Here is an 18,787-nt window from a genome sequence, read left to right on the forward strand (position 1 = left end):
ATGATCTAAAACAAGCACCACAGAACCACCAATATTACCTGTCAAAATGAAAGCACCACCAAAATACCTGTGTTTAGCTCTCAGACTGGCCCTTCAAAGCTTCCAACTGACAATGAATGAGCATCAAAACCAAAAACAAAATCAGATCAGTGTAACTAATTGAATGGTAAAAATCCTAGCCTTAGACAAAATAGAAATCAATCAGTTTTGGAAATTAAAATGTTATAAAAGAACTTCCAATGCAAACAGCAAAAAAAGTTGAAAATAGCTGTGAATAATAGGTGCTCAGAAGTTGTATACAGGAATCTTTGGTCAAAATTCTTTTTAGGTCTATAGATAGAAATACCAAGAAAATAATGAACAATATACAAATTAGATTTGACACTGTATGTAAATAGCAAAATCTAAAGGATAGATATCTAGCATATTTTTCAAAGATGATTAGAAGAGAAGAATAGAAAAAAATTTGATATTTCTACAGAAATTTGCTGACATCTTACTGAAACAAAGACATCTCTTATACAAAATATGTCAGTGATTAAAAGTTCACAGTCACTCTTAAAACATTTTAAGACATACAGAAGGAAAATATTATGTGTATTTGCAACTAAGCAGTGAGGAAAAGGTGAAGAGAAATTATCCAAACTGGAACAAACTTGGACCAAAAAGATGAGCAAGGTAGTCAGAAATTCCATTTAACCTTTCACCTAAAAGTTGCCATATTTTCAAGACAGCACATTTCACCAGTGGCTTAACCCTGATTCGGAATGAAAAGAGTCACTTTCTGAGTCATAACATCACCCCAGTTTTCCTTTCAATCCCCTTTCCCAAACGCTACCAAACCCCAGCCCATTTTAATTTGTCAAAAGATGGCCGGGCCAGCACCAGAATTTAATGCTTCCATAAATGAACTCTGATTGACATGAAAGATGACTCACTTACAGAAAAAACTTGTATTGCTGCCATTCGGTCAGTTTGGGGTTTGTTTTTAAAACCAACGCCAGTTGAGGCTAAGCAGAAGCCAGGGTGTGTTTTTATTTTATGTCTCAAATAAAAATAAAGAGCTGGGTATGAATAATCAAAGTGGCAGGCGCCTCCCTGGATACTTCTAAACCTTCCAAAAGCAGTCCCAAGGCTCAGCAAAATGTAATATAGTCAAAACAACCATGAACAGCACCAGTACGAGGGGTTTGCCCAGAAAAATAACATAATTGCCATTCAGATTCACTTTCAGCCCTAAACTCTACTTTTCAACATTATATTAAGTTAAAGAATACCTTTTAGAGGATAGTAGTCCTAGAAGGAGTATTCCTAGAAGTTAGGATATTAGATAAAAGAAAGATGATCACATTTTTCAGTATACCTCTTAAACTGGACAGAGATTCTTCAAAGTACCCACATATACTCTTCTAGTCTGTATTATATAGCAGGTGTTACATCACCAGTGCGTTACTCTGATATTGTCCATCAATTGTATCGATTATACTTGGCTTCACTTCTTTCTCAACAGTTTGCTCTTCTGTGAAGTGTTCACAATATTTACACACTGAGGAAACTAACAAAGAGGGGGAGAGGAGAGCTGAAAATCCAGAAGATGAAAATAAGAAAACGGAGCAATTTTTGAAAAAAAAATCAAAGGTGATAGTGACAGAGAAATGAGCAGATTGAGATTTGTATAGAATTTATGGATTTTCATAATGAAAGTGTTTTGGAAAAGGTATTAGAGACAAAAATCACGTATATAAAGGATTGCAGCAAATAGTGATGGCATTGTTCATGACAATTTGGAAATGAAGCTGAAATTTCTGGTTCTGGTATGGAATAAAGAACAATATAAAGAAATTTTAGGAATAAATAATAATATAAAGACTTTTAGGATCTTTATATATCCATCATGATATATTTAAAAGCAATTATCCTCATATATTATAATGATAATTAAAACAAATATAGATAATAAAAGAATGATTTGAGAAAAAAATTAAAAGAAATATTTGAGAAAATGTTATTATAGATGTCTTCACTTACATATGTGAATCAAATGGCCGCTTTCACTTATTTTTAGTTGAAGCTTACTTTTTTCCTTCTGCTGTTATTCTTCTGCCTCCTCTCCTTCCTCTCCTCCTGTTCCTAACTCCTTCTTTCAGGAGGGAATACTAGAGATTCAATAAACACAGGTTATGCACACTGAGCTACATCCCCAGCCATCTCTCTCTATATTTTATTTTGAGGTAAGTTCTCACTAAGTGACTGAATTGGCTAAGTTGGGCTCAAATTCAGAATCTTCCTGCCTTTGCTTCCCAGAGTTCTGGAATTACAGGTATGTGCCAAGATGCTCCACACAGGTTACCCATGTTTAAGCTAAATTGCTTTTTCCTGCTTCCCCTCAGTAAAACATCCCATACAATATCTTTCCTTTTAGAAAGGTCAAAGCTTTCTTTACATAAGTATTAATGCTTCAGTTCCTACTTTATTTCTGAGACCGATCATGTTATCAGCACTGTGGACAGAGCAGAATGATGCATCTTATAGGGCTCTCAGGGTCCAGAGTGCCTGTCTCCTCATGTTGGGGTGAAGCCTCAACATTAAAAGGAACCAATTTAAAATAGTTGCGGCAAGCATTAACACAGACCCAGAAACTTAGTAGGAATTTGGGGCAAACATGCAAATCAAGCTCATCAATTTTGAAAGCTTTCCGAGCAATGAAACAAAGTTTAGCATTGTCAAGGGGCACTCTGGATTTAGGACCTTAACAAAAACAAAGGCAAAGTCTTCTAGAGAAGTTTCAGTTATCAAATTCCTAGTACCATTGTACATGACAATGATTTGTGAGGTGTTTTTACTTTTATTTTTAAATCAGAGCATGGTCACTGGAGTCATGCTTTCTTCTCAGAAGCTCTGCCTCTGAAATAGGTATTCTCATTCCCTTCATGCCTCAAGTTCATGGCCTTGCTCAACAACCAAAATCTCACCACCACACTGCCTCTGGCAGCACAGTAAAAGAAACAGCTTTCTTCGTCTAAAGTTAAAAAGTTTAATACTGCATAGCAAATATGTGATGAAAATAGATTTTCATGTAATATTAAAGCTACAGTTTTATAAGTTATTGTGACTAGTGCCAAATTTAGCATTCCAAACAGAGATCCAATATCAGGAAGAATCTCCTGAATTGAGATAGCAGTGATTACACAGTGACAGCTCAGTTTATGGGAGCAGGGAAAATCCTCTAGTTAGAGATCACAGCAGGATCCCATCCGTCATACTCCATGCTAGTTCGGAGAACTCAGACTCTTGAAGTATTTTTGGCAGCAGGGAGAACTTTTAGCATCCTAATGCTTTTACAAGGTTGGATTTTTCTTTTCTCCCCAACGTGCTTCAAGATTTCATAACATGAGAAACATAAGGAGCAAAAGTTAAAATGCTTTAATGGTCCCCACAGGCTATTTAAACAAACACTGTGATTGCAATTTAGACAATCTGGAGTCCATTCAATATTAAATCCCTACCCCAAGCTACAGCTACTACACAAATAGGGAATTCATGGTATACTCCACATGGCCATTTACTACTGAAACTGTTGCCTCCTGACAATCGCGGGGAGGAGCTAGCGAGGCCCAACATTACACCAGTTAAATCTGTCAACAACTGGAGAGAGCACTCCGCTGGGCAAACATCCCGATCCCTCTCACACAGCCTGGCTTTGTCCTCGCCTTGCCACAGCAATCCTAATCTCAGACTATCTTCAGCAGCAGGCAGGAACTTCTGTGACCAGCTCTAACAAAAGATGCCTTTCTTTATTTTCACGCACAGTATGTATATATTTATGCTATCCCTTCCGCTCTGTCCCCTGCCGCTTCTACCTCTTCCTACAGTCTCAATCCTAAAAAAAGCCTGATTGGAATAAATCATATACTATCCCTCATCTCAAAAAATATATGAAGAAAGAGGCAAAAGGACAGATCAGTATCTGTCAGCAGGCCCTAGTAAAAATAATAGTCCATAATGTCTAGATTTGTCTGCACCAGGGAAAAAAGAGTTTGTATGAGAACTGAGCAGGCAATAAATATCCTAAAATATGGTGTGCCAAATTGAAACAATGGGGTGGTGAAATACACAGAAGCACTAAGTAGTCCTTCAACCACAAGCAGGCATCGGGTGTAAGGAGACATGGTGCCCTATTTCATTTTTACGTACTGTTGAAAAAAATATTATGTAAGAGTGCTATTTTAGCCACAACTTTAGAAAAATTTAATTTCTTCTAATTCTAAAAATCATTTTGGGAAGAGAATACTCTTAGACATTTATATTTAAATGAAAAATATTTAGGTATATATTTCAAAAAACTTTTACCTATGAGTTCATCTGTGGGTCACAGAAATAAAGTACACCATATTTCTGTGGACCCACATTATTAATTCATGTTTCTTCCCATCAATTCTCCACCAGATGTAACAGCCATATTCATGTTGTCTAGAACAATACTACATTAGTTTTGTCTAATCATCATAGGTTGCTTTTGCTAAAAAGATACCTGTTTGAAATATAGACACCATACATGGTATAAGTTTCCCTTATTTTATTTCAAAATTACTTAATCCTGAATACAATAGATCAGTATTTCTGTCCACATTCTCTAAGAGAGGAAATAAATAACTTGCTCAACATAAAATAGCATCTGAACTTTTGAATCTATTACATTTAAACAGTTATGCTATATTTGTATATGACTCCAATTAACAGTATAAAATTAAACATATCAAAACAACAGTGTTAATAACAAAATTAACCCTATTCTGTATGACAGATACTAAACTGAACACTTCATTACATCACCGAATTTAATTCTCACCCAGAGCTATTGTTAATCTCCATTATGTGGATAGATCAAGAAAGTAAAAAGATCTGCCCAATTTAAATTAGTAAGTAGAGTGAAACTTTCTACTTCCTCCCTCATAGTATTTTGTTCATGGTAGGTATTCAACAAATGTGTGTTAAATCACTGAATTAAAGAATAACTAAAAAGGATTGAGACAGGAGAGATTTCTAGGGTTCTGATTCAAACATACTGCATGGGTTCTAAATAAGTTTGCAATTGAATTTGATAAGTTTATCAACATTTCAAATAGCTATGACAACTATTCCGCAATGTGTTAAGAAGAAAGGGGGGAAAAGAAGAAACACAGAGCAAAGTTTCTTGCGATGCTTGAATAAATATCTGTTTCATGAAAATACTTCAAGGTCCCTGATATTTCATTGGCAAGAAAAGAACCAACCTAATGAGACAGTGAATATTATTAAAACATGTGCTCCTAAAAGAAAAACACAGACTGCTCTATAAAAGATTAGATGATAAAGTATATCATTAAATATCATCAACAACAATAATTTATGGAATAGATAATATCTACTGTGAGGGTCAGAAATGGAAGCGATCAGTATTGGCAGGAAATATCAGAAACTTAAAACAGGCTTAAAATAGGATCACAGATAAGAAAATCACCCAATGCAAAACAATCATTTTATGTAAGAAGTGAGCCCAGGGAGACATGACATTCCTTAACCACTGCCCTCAGGCTCTTTGGTAGCAGGAAGATGGCTACAGCCACTCCTATCAAACCCAGAGATCACCACAGGAAACACTTTATCAACTTCTCTATAAGAAATGGATAGGCAAACATATGCTTTGTGCTAAACATTAAAATCAAACATGCATTAAAATATTCCCATAAAACTGCTAAAAGGTATAGAAATTAAATTGCATTTATCTTTGAGTGCATTGTCAAATGGATTTTATCATTTATTGCTAATAGAAAATTATTTCTTAAATTCGTACAGTACACGAAGAACAAGTGAATAATTTGGAAAAAAGGAAACATAAGTCACATATAGAATACTGGAGCAGAACATATGTTCTTCAACTCATTCATTATCCCAATATATATAGGTCAATGCAGGATAAAATGGAAAATATATTTGCAAAAGTAAAACAGAAAAGGACTAGTTTTTCTGACATCTTACGATGGAATATACTTTTCTTCTCACTTAAAACTATCAGTGGTGGACAAATGACTTCATTTTGTGAACCTAAAAAGAATGCAACCACACTCAAGACTTCCATTGTTGTTCATCAAGAACTGTAATATTTATTCTAGAAGTAGCAAACAACAGATGCATTTGGAGAATGTAAGTTCACCTGGTTCCTATAACATACAAGCTCAAATTCAATTTACTAGTCAATAAACATCTTGTGAAGCAATAACCACTACCACCCCACATTCAAAAAAATTTTAGATCCCATGGACCATGTCGATTTTAACCTTTATGCTTCACACCCCTTCGTCTATACTGCTACTAAAAAGTAAAATAGTGGGGACACCTCTGGGAACACACATTTTCTTCCTATTTCAACATCTTGTCATCTACTTTCTGTAAAAATGGCCTCTTCACTTATGAGGACAGTAACTTACTGTTGCTCTAAAGATGACAAGAAATGTATCTGCAGCTTTCTTTTCTTGATTTACAGCCATTTTCAATAAAACTGCCAACCAGGCATACGAATTCATGAAAATACTTCAAGGTCCCTGAAAGACCATCTATCATTTTTGAATAAATCTATATACTATTAGAAACCAAGATTTTTCAGTAGTGATTCAAATTCAGACCTTTTATTTACCTAGCACAAGCTCTCCAATTACAATTACACAATCATGTTATCTTCTAGGACAGAAAAAAGAAATACACAATGAATATAACAAATTGCATAAAAACACACAGGAATAATAGACAATGTACATTTACTGAAGTATTGGGGTTGTATCACAATTAACATACGAAGGAATAAACCTGACCATAAAGGAAAATAAGATTATGCAAGAGGACTTATCAACAAAGTTCTGATACTATCTCAGGGCATCTAACAAGTTAACTATTTTGGGTAATTGGTGAATTTTATTGCTTGTTTTTGAAGGATGAGCATTTCCAGAATGACTTTTAAGAGTGATCCATTTAAAAATCTAGATTAATATGGAACATTAAGTATTCTTTTCAAAAGTGACCTCAAGTTTTAAATCTATGGGATTTAAAGTAAAATTGATTCACTGGAAAGTAAACACTACCATTTTATTTTAAAGACCACAGATTACCTGCTAATTCATAGTAAAAAATGTTTATCTTTGCTTAGCCTATCAAAGTTCAGCGTAGACAAAGTAAAGTATTAGTTCAGTAGAATGATACTGCTCTCATTTTGTTTTCTTCAAATTCACTTTTTATTTTTAAATTCATTGATTTTTCCAAATGGAAAATATGGATGTGACTGATTTCATTAGGTACATGTGAGAATTCAATTCACAAATTCTTCCCCCAATACTTTAGTAATGCTCATGGTTTTTGAATCTTGCATTGATACCAGATCAACATAAAGTCAAATCAGCAGATCAAAACAAACATATATACTTGGTCCTTAACTCTGTAGAAATACACTGAATGATAATTTCATTATCTGAAGTGGGGAGGACAGCCACCACCTGCACCTGGATAGTTACCAGCAATCATTATGAAAACTACATTAGAGTTAAACATTGCTGTACATTTTAGAACCTACTTGATTAATGACAAGAAAAATGACAGACAGTTGCAATATGGAATCTAATGTTTATACCCAAACAGAGCATCAGTCATTTAGCCCAAATTTACCTTACTCCCACACAAACCTGGTGTCAGGCTCAACGTTTACTTCTGTAAATTTCAAAATATAAAAAGCTCAATATTCAATTTAAGAAGTCTTATTTGTTTTTAACATGAATAAAACTTGTTCACGTTCGTTATGTTTTGGGCTTTGAATGTCCCACGAAGGTTGATGATGTTCCCAGGAAAAAACAAAGCCTGCAACAGGTGGGCCCTTTTGGGAGGGCCCTTGGTCAGTGGGGGCATGCCCTTGAAAAGGATTGTGGGATCTCAGCCTTTGACTCTTCAGTTTCCTGCCCCTTTTGCTCCTCCACGTGTTCCCACACCATACCAAAGCAATGGGTCCACTGGATTATGGACTGGAACCTCTGACATAGACATCTAAAATAAATCTTTTCTTTCTGCAAGTTGATTATAACAGGTATTTTATTAAGCTGGCTTAAAGTTGAATAACACAAGGCTACATAAAACTTTCTTAGCTTTTCAAACCATTCTTTTCAATTGCTTTCAGCATTGATCTGAAGCATATATAACATCTCTCAAAAGTTCTATGCTCTGCTCAGGAATCCCAATGATAATGCTACTGCATGACCAGGGAAGTTAGGTTTCTATTCGTTGGATTTCTTCACATTTTTTATCCTTCTGCCAGATTCCTGCTGATGATAGTCCTTTCACTTCATTAATAATCAATGCCAGTCAGAAATAGGAGCAGCAGATTTTCCTCATATTCTATCACATATATCATATCTGTTTAAAAATCAATAGTTTTCCCCCATATTTTATTTTCAGAAATGACAATGTACATTTTTTTAAAAACCTTATATTTTCATGTAAAACATCTATGATCTAAATCACCTGACCTTTAGGAAAAATTTTAAAAGTAATATTTAGTTTTAGTGGTGGCCATAATAAAACTACACACAGATGGGAAGTGGCGCTACAATTGTAAACTTCCCATCTGAATTAAAGAAATATTATATTAATTAATAAAATTATATGCTAAAAACATTATTGAACTATACTTTAGAAAGATATAGCTGAAATATGCAAACAGAGTTCAAATGCTCTGTCAGAATCAAACTGAAACTGATCATTGACTCTCGTGACTTGAGTTTTGGCTTTTTGTATAATTTTTCAAAACTGCTTAGCTCTTAACTGTTTTCCAAAGGATTCAAGGAAGTTAAGTTAAAATTACAATGTAATATACAAAATACACAGAAGGCACCAATGCTTACACACAAAGGCAAGATGCTCCTTCCCTTTATAGAGTGTTGTCAGCAAATAAAAAGACATGAAGTTAGTAATTGGAGAGGAAGAAATGGAGATAATTAATAATTAGGTGTGCAGTAAGCCAAGAGAGGAAAATTCCTGTAGACAGAAAATGAAAATAGTCGTAACTCTTTCCTCATTGGTTTAATTTATGCCCAGCTTGTAGAATAAGGGAGGATTTGGTTTGGTTTTGCTTTTGTGCTTTCCTCCTTATAATCCTTTTCCAACATGTGTGGCATCTTACATCTGGATTTGAGTAGCTTATTAGTATCATTTTTATAAACATATAGTTTGATATTCCTCTAATTAAAATGGTGACCATCTCCTAATTTTTTTCTGAAGAGGGACCTTTAAAAGCCACAAAACCCAAGATTGGGTTTGTTGAACCTGTAGGCACTTTTGTTTAAGTGAGCATTAAAGACTTGGCAAGGGTTCTCTACTCTTATTTTCTTATCCTTTATTATCTATCCACTTAATAATTTCAGAAACTTCAATCAGACTCTGACCAAAACTCCATGCAGTGCTTAGGATAGAATTATAATGCCATCTGTTTTCATTCTGATGTGGGTCCTTTCCAACAGCACAATCCAGCATTTTGGTTGCTTACTTTATAATGATCCTGACATGATAGGTGATTTAAAGGAAACTCTTTTGCTTGTACCTTATAATCAAGAGGATATTTTCAATCTGAAAAATCTGAAGCATTTATATATTCAAATAATTGCATCTGGATTCTGTCCATAAACAGGACTAGCCCAGATACTAAAATCATCCCAAAGGTGTGTCCTACCTTTTTTGCAATGGTTGGTAGGTCTGAAAGCTCTTCTAAAGAAGTTTGTTTGACATGAAGCTTCTAGTTCTCTTTCTTAAAATGAAGGTGATATTCTAAGAATCGTATTCGTTCCTAAAAATGAAAATAAATAACTTATGAGCACCTTTCATACAATGGCTTTTCAAATGTTAAGCTATCTTTACAGTGTTCTTTAAAAATTAGACAACTATATCATTCATGTACTATGAATAAACAATGATACTGTTTCTTTTGATCACTGGTAACAACTGAGAATTGAGGATGAAGGTCAAATGTTTTAGGACTCTCTGACACAGGAAAAACTAGCCAAAGTGATGGAAAAATACACTCCAAATAATTCATTTTTGCAGATTTTAACAATCAATATGGAGCACCATATGATAGATATGGCTCCAACAATCTGTATCAATCATGAAGATTGGCAGTGGCAAACTACACAGACCAATTTTTGTCATGCTACCACAGTCGACTTTACAGTCTATGTGTAACCAAGACTCGCTCTGTGCTTTCCCCGACACACCACACAGCCCCTTCCAAGATCTGCTTCCAATACATTCAGGGGCTTTTCTGAACCAAACCTGACTGAAAACCTTTGGAGACTGGCACACAATTCCTATGATACTCCATGTTTTCCTTCCAAAGGCTGCATCTTTAATACATTATATTGGGTTTTTCCCATCACACATTTAATGTGTGAAATTTCTAAACTCTTCCCCTTCACTTATCTAAATTGAACTTTGGCAGCCAACAGTTAACTGTTGGAGAGTTGCTTAAAAACGATCAAACCCTTTCTAGATCTGATTGCAAGAAGTATCAGTGCCAAGATAAAAATTTCAGTCTTCATCATACACAAAATCAATATGTATGCTATGCTCTGCAAAGAAAGCCACCTTGAAAATAATAAAACATCAAAGCTGCACACAACTTCAAAAACCCACATGAGACTCAAATATTGGAGGCAATTAAAAGAAATTACTAATTTATAGAAGGTGATACTTCTCTTTGAAAGGTATATGCATATATATATGTATACATATAAATTTTGGCTTCAAAATGGCAATTTAAAATCTTACCAACACACCCATAGCAATTCTGAATGTTACATTAAATACATAAGCTTTGAAAAATCTTAAGAATAATTTGAAAATATTGAAATAGTATCAAAATTCATATAGAACCAAAACCTATATTCAAATTGAGTTGCAATGCATGGGATATATTATTAGAATTTGAAAAACTGCACAAATTTTATATTTATTATATGCATATAGATGGAATCACTTCTATAAAACATATGACAACTAAATATATCTTATATATCACTTGCATTTCACTGTCTTCTGAAGATTACTTTCATTAGGTTATTCTTATTATATGCTGTGCTTTGTGGTAGATATTTAAGAAATAAAAGAAAGTTTTAGAAAGATGACTACGAAGTACTCTAGCTGTGGAAAAGGAAAGTCATAAGTCCATATAGTAGCTTTATAATACAGTACGTACTAAAATGATAGAGGTTCCCAAAAGAAGAAAGTTCGACCAAAGTGTTGATGTTTGTTTTGGCTTTTGCATGAGTCAGAGTTATTGAGTTTCTGAATGGATGGCTGTACACCATGAACAAAGGTAAGCACCTGCACAGAGTGGAGGCTGGGAGGCTCTGCTAGGCAGGATAGTAAGGGTCCGAGTATTTAGCTGTTTACCTAGCTGAGTATTTAGAGCTTATACTATAGGCAAGAGGAAATCATTAAGGGTTTTCCATCAGGAAGATGGCATAAATAGGGGTGTGTTTTAAAAATATATCTGGCAGCATTAACACAATAAATAGATTTCTAACAAGAAACAGGAGGCAGGGAGGCTACTTAGGAGAACAAGGGCAATACACTATGACAGATGGTGACAACCTCAAGTAAGGTGGAGGTACTGATACTTGAGAGCATTTTCTATGCCCTCTGTAAGGCCCTAACCTTATCTTTCCAATGTATTGATTTCAAAGACCTATAAGGCTTCTTAGTAAAACTTCATTTAGTCATCCTAGAATATATACTTTTGCAGTGTATATATTATATGCACTTTATTAAGCTTTCCTGAGCAAGGACAGAATGACAATTCTTATTCGCACTGAAAGAATTCTAAATAGAAATAGTTATTACATTTTAGTGCTTCTGTATCAGTTTTGAGAGTTTCAACTGTCCTATCTTGCTTTATATCATAATCTTCACCATCTGGGGATACCACAACTACTACAGCTGTGCCCACATGCAAGCTGCATTCCTTGCCCACTAATGCTGCCTTGTTCAATGTCATCTAAAAAAGTGTAAATCTTGAAAACATATGTTATGTGATTAAGATAACAGAAACACTTGGATGGGTAGATAAACTTTATTCATAGAATTCAAGATCAAGACACTCCTTTACATTTTATTTATTTGTTATTGTATTTAGTTGATATTTTCACTTAATTCACTCAGTTTAAATGACTAATCCAGGATAAAGACAAATACTCTAAGAAGAGCACAAAGAAACACATCTGACAACTCACATTTGATGAATTTTAAGAAAGTTGTTAAAAAAATTTAAGAAGTATCTTCTTTCATTTTCACAATACCTACTGTACATTTTGAATCTTATTTACTCTCTCAGTTTTTTACACTGGGGAAACAATACAATGTTTACACATTAGAGTCTAAGTTATTTCCCTTATGAATGTGGTTTCAAGTTGCATCCATTTACTAAAAAAGTCGTGAGTTTATCCTTCTTTGTGACCAAGTAGTGCTCTATTGCCTAAAAACACCAAATCTATTTTTATTCATTCTGTTCAAAAGAAAATATATGATAGATAAGACAATTATACTACTAATCTCTATTAGTTCATTGAAAAGAATAATTTGTGCTTACATTGGTTGATAAATTTTTCATGCCTATATTTTGTGATCTGAGCAACTACTTTGAAGATAACAAAATGTGATATATTAACCATTATTATCTTGTTTTGTAATTCTGTATCATTTCTATTTTTTCTTTGTAAAATAAAAAATATGTAAGAAGTTATTTTCCACAAGTCTACAAACATATGATATTGTAGTGATAAATAATTTATACCTGTTTCCTAAATTAAGAATGTGGTTAGTTTCTGTTAATTATTATATTTAGTAAAAGTCATCTGCTGTTCATATATAAAGTTTTATTAATGATACCTTAATTATACAATAGCACTAAAATATAAATTTCCTACTTATTTTAAACCACTTATTAAAACTCATTGTTTTATTGGGTTCTGTGTGTGTGTGTGTGCACATAAATTCTTGGGGGATCCAATAATATATACAATCAGATATATATATGAACAATATCCTTAACCATGCATATGCATATCCACATACAGATATACTGACCTCTTTAACTGTACATATGGTTTTATATATTATGTGTGTGTGTATGTGTGTGTGTGTGTGTGTGTGTATGTATACTTGTATACATGTATGAATGAATAAGGAGATCAGTCAGTTCTTTGGGACATGATATTGGTTGAAGATGTTATAGTATAATTGAACTAATCAATTCTTCCTTTTATAGTAATACTTGATATTTAACAATTTTTTTCTAGTTGTAATCTGTAAATGATTTTTTAAATAAATTATTAAACAACTACAAAATGTTAACATCTAAGCTCACCTAAGAGTTTTAAATAGCGTAATTCTTCAAGTTAAAACCACAATCAACTACTAGTAAAAATTTCTGTGTTGAAAACCTTTAATAGTGCTTTTGTTTCCCCCAGAGCACATCTATATAAGGCTCACAGGAGCAAATCTCAAAACAATGATTTATTTTTTTGAGTTAAGAATAAATAAGTAGTGCCAGACGTGGTGGTATATGCCTGTAATCCCAGCCCTTGGGAAGCTGAAGCAGGAAGACTGTCTCAAATTTGAGGCAAATTTGGGCTACAAAGTGAGTTCAAGGTCACTTTGGACTCCATAGGTCCAAGGTCACTTTGGTCTCAAAAAGACCCCCCCAAAAAAGTTAGTATATTATTCTAAAAACTTTAAATAAAATTTTCATAAAATTACCAGGAAGGAAAAATAATATATATAAAATAAAAATACTTATTGGAAAAGGTAAAACATTTAATTAGTACTTGAAGAACTGAAAAAAAATTACTTTTATTCAGAAATTCTATCAATAACTACATAATACCTAAACATGTGGATACTTCGGAAACACATTTAACATTGATTCATCATCTCTATGATTGCAATGCTAAGGCCATAGTGGAGTTTAATACATAAATTTTTAATGTCAAATCTAAAATTGATGTTACTAATGAACAGTAATGTTATCTTCCTTGATGATGTAATACAGTATTTCTTCAATTCTCCCACATTTGTGAAAAGTAACATCAAACGTCTTAAAAGATCAAAATAAAATTTGACTAAGCTGACATTAATTTTTGCATGCATTTATGTAGCCACATTTTTTACAGTCCACATGGGACTTCATTGCTAATGTTGGTTTCTATTATCTGTAAACTTCTCCAGGACTGTGAACTGTGTTTTGAAACTTTCAGTGTTTGAAGATCTGTTCTTTTGCCCTGTGAACCATAAGTCACTTTTGTTCCAAAGTAGTGTTTGCTGCATTCTCATTGATTTGTGTGTTTTTATGTCTTCCCCAGGATTCCAGAACTATATCACATTGCTTAAATTGTGCAGTGAGGACAAATATTTGATAAGCAAAACTGATTCTTTTAAATCTTTGCAGGGGGAGAAATGGCACAGTAATGAACATATAATTTTAATAAAACCCATTGCAATGATTGTGTATTTTATAAATCCTGATATTGCCAAAAGTTTTTTAAGGACAATTTCTTTATTTGCACATATGTAGGTTAGAATTACTTTTGCCTGTCTCTCTAATTATTAGTGGTAATATGCTTATTATATGTGAGTTTAATACATATGATATCAAAGTAAAACCCAATGAGGAAATCAAGAAAAATCCCAAAAGATCGTTTTCTCTCTTTACCCTAAGCTGAGCAAGGAACCTTTCCAAATAGTGTGAACTCATTGGCTTCCCTATAATTCTGCAGAACTCACATTGCCATATAACTAGGAATCAGAGAGGTGAGGTCATTTCATCACTCTTTGCAAAAAAAAAAAAAAAAAATGCAAAACGTCTGCTAAAATCTGACTTCATTTGATTTACTCTCCAAGACTGTTTTTTATTAAATATGTTTGACTGCTATCTCTAATTAAATGTAGAATTAATTTTGGCAAACTAACCACAGATGCAGTTTATGTTCAATTTTATCAGACAGATTTATTTATAAGCTGTCAACTTCTTGAAAGACTTCATTTTGGAGCAGTTTTAAATTGCTAACAGTAGCTGTAAATGGAGCTACTGTTCTCTGGAACACTAAAGGAAAAGTATGCTATAAATGTCCATTCCATCTGTGAGGAATCATAAAACAATCACATTCCTTTATTTTTTTCCTCCGTAGGACCTTTATTAAATTAGTTCAACTCAATTAAAAATAACTTCAAAAACATTTCAGAGCCTTTTGTTTCATGGAATACTTGGAACTCTCTGCACGGAACGTCACCCTTTTAACTAATCCCTTTTACTAAATGGAGGAGAATAGTGGTATTGTGACTTCAGACAGTGCTTTCAAGGGTCTCTACTGTACCGAATTGAGGTCACTTCGAGACAATGCTCAACACCCAATAGCCATTCAAACATTCTTCACAACTCTATCAAACGTGTCTTTCTTCCTCTCACCCGCTTTCTCTCATGGCAAACTCAGAGGACAATGGAAAAAGCCTCCAGTACCATTTATGGTCACCATATTTGCACATGACAAAGTCTATTCTTCCTACTTTGCCAACTCCCTGTATAAAGAATGAACCCTGGGATAGATTTTCCCACCGTTACTGTTATTCAGTTTATTTTATATTTAATTTTGTTATTGTTGTTGTTATTGTTGTGGTTGTTAGAGGGCTGTTACATGGCATTTGAGAAACTCATTTGCTATTTTTATGCTTGTGTAACAAAGCAGGAACTAAATACAGAATTAAATATGTCACATTATAGCCAGCATATGTATGATGGAGCGTACAATTCAGTACAAAGCATAGACAAACAATGGAATTGGAACTACTATACCTTGTATTACTGTCTAGCATTATCCGTATTATAAAACTTATTGTTTGCTCATGAACCACTATGCTCATGCCCCACAAGCACCATTTAGTTTTGCTTGGGAGTTTTTATGGCTACAGCCACAAACAAACAAAATCAATTGCTGTAAATTTTTCTCACCAGGGCTGCTCCTTTCTGAAAGAAAAAAATAAATAAAAGATGTATCCAGAGCATCGTCCTCCAAGCAAACAAGAAAGAACGCATATTTGCAAGCTCTGTAGTAAAGTTGTTATGATGAAGATTTTGATTTTAATTAAGAATGGGATTTGTAGGACAATTAGTGAGATCTAATATTCTTTGCAAAGAAACAGTGCCCTTATTGGAAATACCATCTAAAACGGAATGGGGACATTTGGTGCTGCACAGAGACTTGTTTCTATGGGTTTTCTACAGCTAATGAGAAGAAAAAAATACAAGGAAAATGTAACTATCTCACCTGAAATGCAGGAATAGAAATTCAGCTTGCCTTCTTTTAAATATTTTTTCCTTTATTGATATTCTTTTTAATTCAGGTCATAAATTTTGTGCTACTGAGATTTCAAACTTGTAATCCATGTTCTGTTAAATTACTTTAAAAATTATTTTCTCCAGTTATTCTAAAACACTAATAGGACAACACCTCACCTTATTTGATTTTATCAACTTGTAATAATACATTTAATGGTAGCGGCAACAAACGTCCCATTTATTTTTGATATATTTAGTGGCCCTAACAATAAACAGAAAGCCTTTTCCATTATTTCATCACATTATGGAATTTGTACAATTGTTTAAATGTTGGAATGTCCATTTCATTTCTGAAGCATTATGATCACTCAAAATCCATTTCTTAATCAAATGGCAGATAACAACTTTTTAAGTCTGTTCAATCAATTATAAAACAAAATCTTGAATTTTTCCTGAGTACTCTCAGTTTAAACATTACAAAGGAAATCAAGCTATTTCCTGTAAGTGGGAAAATGGTAACAATGAATGTTTTCTCACATATTATACTGCAAATCATAGACAAAATATATAGAGTATTCGAATTTAACACATGTATAAGATTTAAAACATGTAGCAAGACCAACTTTCTGCAACGTTTATTCTACAGTATTTTAGTAAGCATATGCTAGCTGCCAAGCACAAGCAACGGTATGTACAATACACAGTAGATGTCTTAATGTAGTTTTTAGTCTGGTTGAAAGACAAAGAATTGTAATCATTCACACTGTGCAAATGGCCATACATACAAAAATGAATATAAAGTGTTTTCCAGTTTAAATTAAAAAATATAAATACCCCAGAACTATGAAGGCATTCTGTGACTCTATAGTTACTTACTGAATACTGGAAAAGCATAATGCTAAGTACATTTGGGTGAAAAAGAGAGACACTAAGTTTTCCTTTGCCTGAAGTTTGAGAAGGGGCATAGGAGAAGCAAAAGGAATAGAAAGTGAAAACACAAGAAAACAGAAATGTGTGTGGATCATAATAAGGAAGAATTAGTGGCCCAGTTTGTTTCTAATGAGGCTATTTGTATGGAATCAGGACAAGGTAGGTAGGAAATCTAGGCTGGGGCCATTGTAGTTAGTGGTCCTTAAGTGCCACCCTTAAGTACAGTTGACTGGTATGGGCAGAGATAACCAAAAAGCAAACTCCAAGGCTACTTTAGGATTTCACCCAAGAAAACACGAGGGCATGAGGTTCCTATAGGAAGCACTGAAGAGTGAAAAGATCTTCATGATTTGGCAACCAGATATAGTGGCCAAGAAAGGAAGGGTGATCTCAGAGGTGTCAGGAGCTGACTGTATCTGTAAGGCTGAATGATGTGAAACTGCCACCCTAACACATACCAATGATATCTGAACGAAGTCAGTGAAGAGGCAATTCTAAGAAGAAACAATTGGTTGCAGGAAAATTCAAGAAACGGGGTTAAGGGACAATCAGTAAGATGGTTCAGTGAAACAATCAGCCATAGATACAGGATTCACAATTTCTTTAGAGTCATTCAAAGCACAATGTTATGTTCTAAATGAAGCCATCCAAATGAATATGCTGAAATTCAATTGTCAGCAAAATAGTATTAAGATTCTAGGACTTTAGAAGGTAATTAAATGTTAAGGACAAAATCCTCATGGAAGGAATTAGGACCGTTACGAAGACTGAGGGAGCCGGTTTGTTCTCTTCCTCGCATCAGCCATAGGAGGACACAGTATTTTTCTCTCTTGGATGATGCAGAAAGCAACAAGGCACCGTGTTGGAAGTGTCTACTGCCCTCACCTGACACTGAACTTGCCTAAGCCTTGATACGGAACTTTCCAGACTCAAAAGTGTGAGAAACAAATTTCCATTATTTGTAAATTACCAAGATTGTGGTATTGTTTTCTAGCAGCACAAATAGAGTGAGACAAAGCACCTGTTTTTTTTTTCCCCATTGTGACCTAAAAAATAAAATAGATGATACATTTTGTAAATTTTTCAAGGCCTAAGATTCCTGAATCCTTATCTTGTTCATTCACTGAACTTTAATTAAAGGCTTTATTAATGTCATCTTTGAAATAAATTCCAGTTTTAAAATACTATTCACAAAGTTTTATTTCAGAGTCCATTTGTCAGAAAAATAGAGGAAATGAAATATAAAACGCATACTTCCACAACTCAAATATCTATGATTCTACCCATAACAATAACTTTGTAGTCATCAACTGCAATTGTTATTTTTAAAAATGATCCACTTTAGGTAATCTGTGTCTATAACTTCCGTGGAAATTCAAAAGGGATAAATTGTCCCTTTATACTCACCCTGTTCTGGATAGGCTTATTACAGCAATATCTATTTTACATTAGTTACTATAA

At 33.8% G+C, this 18,787-nt stretch overlaps 1 protein-coding gene across 10 annotated transcripts in view; it reads right to left on the reverse strand.

The window, feature by feature from the left end:
• Sox5 (SRY-box transcription factor 5) overlaps nt 1-18,787 on the reverse strand; it is a 921,295-nt gene that overhangs the window by 466,946 nt on the left and 435,562 nt on the right. For all 10 annotated transcript variants that reach the window (XM_063238388.1, XM_063238384.1, XM_063238383.1 and 7 more), the window contains one exon: nt 9,743-9,856. The gene's annotated coding sequence lies outside the window, so the exon portion shown is untranslated. The remainder of the gene's footprint in view (nt 1-9,742; nt 9,857-18,787) is intronic.

The sequence above is a fragment of the Cavia porcellus genome, unplaced genomic scaffold (assembly GCF_034190915.1).
Source record: "Cavia porcellus strain 051 isolate PalLab524CR breed Dunkin Hartley unplaced genomic scaffold, mCavPor4.1 scaffold_27, whole genome shotgun sequence".
NCBI lineage: Eukaryota > Metazoa > Chordata > Mammalia > Rodentia > Caviidae > Cavia > Cavia porcellus.